The sequence below is a fragment of the Glycine soja genome, chromosome 4 (genome assembly GCF_004193775.1).
Source record: "Glycine soja cultivar W05 chromosome 4, ASM419377v2, whole genome shotgun sequence".
NCBI lineage: Eukaryota > Viridiplantae > Streptophyta > Magnoliopsida > Fabales > Fabaceae > Glycine > Glycine soja.
The window spans coordinates 32,034,094-32,040,697 of record NC_041005.1 but is presented as its reverse complement, the minus strand read 5'-3'; the positions used below and the strand labels follow the sequence as shown (position 1 = coordinate 32,040,697).

General features: G+C 37.9%; 1 long non-coding RNA gene across 1 annotated transcript; it reads right to left on the bottom strand.

Moving 5' to 3' along the window:
• Positions 1–2,071: 2,071 nt before the first annotated feature.
• LOC114408161 lies at positions 2,072–2,821 on the bottom strand. Its single transcript, XR_003665835.1, has 2 exons — positions 2,588–2,821; positions 2,072–2,415 (listed from the first exon to the last, which is right to left on the bottom strand). It is a non-coding gene; the product is annotated as an uncharacterized LOC114408161 (long non-coding RNA).
• Between the last annotated feature and the right edge of the window lie 3,783 nt (positions 2,822–6,604).

Below are 6,604 nucleotides of genomic sequence, written 5' to 3'. Positions count from 1 at the left end.
AAAGATAAATTTTACAACGTCTCATTTTCAAGGGTTTTTTAAGGAAGTCTAAAAATACCCTATTATAGTACCCAAAACGCAAGAGACACTAAGAGAAACTCAAACTAACTAGGAGAATGGCTCAGAAGTCAAGGTTACCTCAAAGAAGCTATGGAAGAAAGAATTGAGGGGTTGTTCTCCACTGAATCCTTGAGGTGGATTTTGAGGATTCTGCTCCGATTAAAACGTTCCTCTCGATGTGGTGGTTCAGCGACAAGCAACAATGGCTTGTGGTGGCCACCGGTGGTCGTGGGTGGAGGAGGAGGAGGTGCTAGGGCTTGGGTGGGCATTTGGAGAGAAAAAGAGTGAAAAATCATGTTTTCACGCTGAAGAATGTATTTATAATTTGCAGATCTCGCTTAGCAAGCTCATCTCGCTAAGCGGGAGTCCACTTTTGGCGCTATGTGCAACTTTTGGTGCTGAGCACAATTCCTCTCAAGTTGGTATTTGCGCTAAGCATGACAATTCATGCTGAGCTCAATTCCTCTTGCACTAAACGCGACAATTTGCGCTCAACGCAATTCCCTCTCTGGTTGGAATTGCGCTTAGCGCTTTTCTCGCACAAAGTGTGAGATCAAAATTTGTTATTTTGAAAATCACAACGGTCAAAATGTGTGGATATTTGTTAGGAACGTATAGTCAAAATTTGAAAAACAATCCAACGGTCAATGAATCCAGGATCGTGGTTTTACCGGAATAAGTTTAGATAAAATTTGAAATTTCATAATTTCAACTTAGGTCAACTCAACTCCACATAACTCAACATCCACATCAAGCAAATCACACATGACTAATTCGCACCATACCTCAACTCATTCAAGTCAATCATATAATCAAATAACAAGATAAATACAAGGCATTACAAATAACAATTTAATCAAAGCAAAAAACTATGTTTTTCAATGGCATTCCCAGACCAGCAAAAATAGAAGGTTGGAATCTCTAACATTCTTTTCAATGGGTAGTTGAACTCGGTTATCAAGAGGTTTTATTTGAAACTGATTGTAAGGCAGTTGTTGGCAACTATAACAATGTCTCAACAAGCATCTTTGATTTTCTCATGTCATATTAGCAAAATGTAGAGCTATCTTTCATCATATTCCAAATTCTAGGATGAATTTTGTAAGGAAACAAACTAACACTACTGGAAAAATAATTTTCAATGACGATTTTTTGACACATTCAAACCGTCTTTGAAGCCAACGTCATGGATAGTCAAGACTTTCTACAACGGTTCTTAAAACACCGTCTTAGAAAAGTTATCATTTTAAGACGATTTTTCCAAAAATCATCTTAGAATGTCTAGAATCTTAAACGGTTTTTCAAAGAACCGTCTTTGAATGTATTCTTTTTAAAAATATAAATAAAAAATTGAGAATTCTAAAACAATTTTTCCAAAAACCATCTTAGAATGTACACAATATAAGATGATTTTTCAAAGAATCATCTTAAAATGTCTTTTTCATTAAAAAAATTAAAAAACCCACTGCTTTTTTTGCATAATATAGAAGATTTATTCATGAAATGATGTAATATATAACAAATCATATGTATTACACTACTAGAAAAATAGGATTCAAAGACGGTGGAAAACGCTTTTCAAAGACGGTGGACGCGCGTCTTTGAAATTGACGACGTTGTAGAGGGTGGATGTTTCTACAACGGTCGTAAAAGGACCGTCTTAGAAACACAAGATAAACAAAGTCGTGCCTACGACAGGACTGATGTAGAAAACACTGTTTTCTACATCGGTGATGTCGTAGGAACGACCTCGTTTATCACGTATTCTACGATGGTCGTTTTACGACCGATGTAGTTTGTCACGTGTTCTACGACGGTCCTTTTACGACCGATGTAGAAAGCTTTTGAAAAAAAAAGAGCACTTCATAGAAGCATTTAAATAGGAAGAACTCTTCATCCCAACTAGGAAGAACACTTCACAGAAGCAAACAAGAGCACCAAAATGAGTTAACAAATAAACGAAAGAACATTTATCTAAATTTGAAGGCAATAATAATGTTTACAAGCAGGCAAAAAAAAACTATTCAATATGACAAATAAAAGGTAACATCAGTAATAGAGGGGAGCGGGTTAAATCTAATATGGTACAAAATACAAACCTAATTAAGAGCATCTATAATGATGGGCACAACTCAAACCAAATATCTACCTTAACTTATCCGGAGAATAATGAAGATAAAACCTAGCAATTAGATGCCTACATGCCTCTAATTTCTGCAATTATATTTGCCCAACTAAAATCACGCATCATCAACTAAAGTTGGGTTGTATATTTGCCACTTTTACTTGCTGCTCCAACTTTTCTTTCTCTTCTTTCAACCTATTGTTCTCATCACGAAGCTCATTCTTCTCACCCTGCAAAGAAACACAAATTCAGAAATCAGAACTACACACAATCAACACATAATCTCATGATGACCAATTATTTCGAGATACAGAAAGCATAGCAAAATGAATTTTAGACAGAAATAACCATATTGCATCAATTTATCTAAGTAAAATAATCTCTAGAAACAGAAAAAATCACCTTCAATTCGTTAACTTTTGCCTGTAGTTCATCATTCATTTCCTTCAGCCTCTCAGCTTCATTTCTCAATTGGATTACCACTCGAGCTGCATCGCTTAATACTACAACTTTGTCTTATTTGGGCTGCCTACTAGGCTCCAGGATGGAACTCAATTCCAGAAACCTTAAAATCATGTCAAATTGAAGACATGAGATTTAGAAGACTAAACTCAATCACACAATATGCAAAATAATAGCATGCCTCTCATTTAGTTTATCCCTTTGTAATTTCTCACGACATGCCTTGGAGCCAGATGCACATGATTTTGTCCTTAACCTGAAGTAGCAGTTGCAAATTATTTAGGGAAAATAATGAAAGAGAGAGAAAGGTGACAAATTTAAAAAAGACACATATAGGCTAATTAATCACAAATTTACAGTCACTTGATTGAACTTTGCCGCCAAGCATAGCAGAGAAGTATGATTTTAACCTTGTTATTAGTTTACTAAAGATTAAACTTAATCATTCTTAGCTAAGTAACAAAGAAACATAAGACACTCTTAATCTCCAATTTTATGAACATTAATAAACATACGAGAAACATTTTTGATGTCCATATTCTTTTTTTGACTAATAAGTAATAACAATTGGTTTGCAAAGGCAATTGAAAGAATCATTACGAAATTCAAAGTTAACAATAAGATTCCTTTTACTCAAATCCACGTTCACCATAGTACATACATGGCATTAATTTCCTCTTCTATAATCCCAACATGATGAAAACTGTATGTAATGTTCTAGCAAACAGAGTATGGATAATTGGGGTGTTCTTTTGTCGTAGAATCTCAATTCATAAAATATGTCGCAGGAGGGGCTTCAAATTGTACAAATTTCTAAGTTATCCTGGTTTATGACTCACACGTCCTTGCCTGCATCAAGTATAAAATATAAAATATAATAAACAAAAACAAGAATATTCTTACGGGTGTGATTGATTGTGTTTTAGTTTTTTAGCTTTTAAAAACCAATTTATAAATAATTTTCAAAAACTGATTTTCAGAAAACAATTTTCGAAAACTACTCTTATCAAAGTAGTCTTTTTTAAAAAAAAAAACAAAATAGTTTTTGAAAACAACAAGCAGACCCTGAACCTCCTAAAATTTGAACTATACATGAACTGCTAGAGAAGCGTTACTTACAGTATTGAAATATACTTCCTTCAGAATATCAACAACTACAGCATGCATGTCCTGCTTAGTAGGTTCTGCCTTGGCCTTCTTATTACTTTTACTTTTCCCTACCATTGACATCAGAAAGCAAATTAAAAGCAAGAGAACACAAACATACTTAATATTGAAATCAAATCTAATAATTAAAAGTTTCTATAACTTGTTTAGATGTAATAACATAATATTAGAGGGAAATTTTTCTCAGATGGTTTGATAGGATTACTCGAGAAAAATTAAACCAAATCAAATCTTATAAATTAAAAGTTTTCTCTTCCTCTTCCTCTAATCTACTTTCCTCATCATCACTTTCATTGTTCGGTGCTGCAACATCTTCATCTTCTTGAGAAATGATAGGAATGCTGATGAGCTAGTGGGCATTGATGAGGGCCCAAGACCTAAGGTATGGAGAGTCTACCAAAGAAAGAATAAGAAGGGTATTATGGGGAACGTTGGCAACAGAAAGAATGATTACGTGGAAGGGAATATTGTGTGAAGATTTGCATGAGGTGCTTGGAGTGAGGTGTATATAAGGGTGGTTAGAGGAAAGAGAATGGTAGCTAAGTTTTCTGTTAGCAAAGGCAATTCACTAGCGTGAATTGAGGAGCCATTGTGCTATGGAGAATTGATAGTTTGTTATCAATTCTATCTTCATTTTTCATATATTGTAATAAGCCATTTCCATTATAATATATCCATTTCCATTCCATTACTGTTCTAGTAATTTACTGTTTCATTACCTGTTTTTGTTGATACCCATCAATTGGTCCGACCTGCCGGATCAATTCCCCTGGAACCAGTGATTGTAGATGCCAAGGAAACCCAAAATGGGTGATCGGATTGAAGCTCTGGAGACACAGATGGGAAATGTCACAACGACATTGCAAGAGCTTGCTCTGCAAATGTCACAACATGCTCAGCAGATGCAACAGCAGAGTTTGGTTTTAACTGAGCTCAGTAAACAAATCGGTCAGAAGGGAGCAACGCAAGAAGGTGAGGCTTCTGTGGGTGATTCATCACAGAACGAGTCTCGTCTCGCCGGAAAGAAGGTGAAACTACCCCTCTTCGAAGGTGAGGATCCAGTGGCGTGGATCACACGTGCTGAGATCTACTTTGACGTGCAGAATACACCGGAGGAGATGCGTGTGAAGCTGTCACGATTGAGCATGGAAGGATCCACAATCCATTGGTTCAATTTGCTAATGGAAACAGAGGACGATCTTTCATGGGAGAAGCTGAAGAAGGCACTAATTGCGCGGTACGGTGGCCGGCGATTAGAGAATCCGTTTGAAGAGTTATCTACATTGAGACAAACGGGAAGTGTGGAGGAGTTTGTCGAGGCGTTTGAGCTGTTATCGTCTCAGGTGGGACGTTTACCTGAGGAGCAATACTTGGGTTACTTTATGAGTGGGTTGAAAGCACCCATACGACGGAGGGTAAGGACTCTCAACCCTGCCAATCGTATGCAGATGATGAGAATTGCGAAGGATGTGGAGGAAGAGCTTCGCGAGGAAGACGATGATGAAAACAGAGCCTCTATGAAGAAGAATGTGGGTCGTAGTGAATATGGGCCTGGATCTAAATTCTGGACTGGGTCCAACCTGGCCCAGAAGGAAATAACCCGTTTCTCAAAATCGGGTTGGACTAACCCATCTCGCAAAACTGTTTCTATTGGATCCACTTCCAATACGACGTCGTCGTTGAGTTCAACAGGAAGGAAACACGAAGGGGATCGTCGTGGTGGTACGAACGATCGGTGGAGAGGGATTAGTAGTGAGGAAATGGAGGAAAGACGAGCTAAGGGCTTATGCTTCAAGTGTGGGGGTAAGTACCACCCTACTCAACACAAATGCCCTGAACGTTCACTACGTGTGCTTATTTTGGGTGATGGTGAGTCTTTGAATGATGACGGTGAGATTGTAGCCATGGAGGGTGAAGAGTCGGAGGAGGAAGAGATGACGGAGGCGGAGTGTAAGTTGATTGGAGTTCTGGGGAAGATGGGGGAGTCTCAAACAATGAAAATTGAAGGGAAGTTGGAGCATGTTAATGTGGGTGTGCTCATCGATAGTGGAGCAAGCCATAGTTTCATCTCTCCAGAGTTGGTCACTGCTTTAGGTTTGAAGGTTACTCCAACCACTGTGAAGAGGATCAAGTTAGGGGATGGTCACAAGGTGTTATTTGAAGGGGTTTGCAGAAGAGTTAGACTTGTCCTAGGGTCTAATGAGTTTGAAATTGATGCGTTGGTATTAGGACTGGGTGGTCTGGATGTGGTTCTAGGAGTCTCTTGGCTCAGTACTTTGGGCAAGGTGGTGATGGATTGGAAGGATTTAACCATGCAGTTTTGGCATAATGGTGAAATGATGACTTTGAAGGGTCAAGGTGGAAGGCAGTTAGTTCAAGGATGTTTGCACACATACTTAGAAGGGAAGGACAGAGCTATGAGTCCTGTTGAGTTATGGTCTCTTGAAGAGAAGCTATTGGACAGTAATGTGAAAATTCAAGGAAACATTGGTGATTTACTCACAACTTTTCCTGAAGTGTTTACAGAACAATTATCATTACCTCCCATAAGAAGTCAGGTACATCAGATAAATCTTATTCCTAATTATGGACCTGTTAATATGCGACCATATAAGTATCCTCATCACCAGAAGGAGGAGATTGAGAAGCAAGTGGCTGAGTTACTTCAAGCTGGAGTAATCAGGCCTAGTATGAGTGCTTTCTCTAGCCCTGTTATTTTAGTTAAAAAGAAAGATGGCTCTTGGAGGATGTGTGTGGATTATAGATCCTTGAACAAAGCTACAGTGCCAG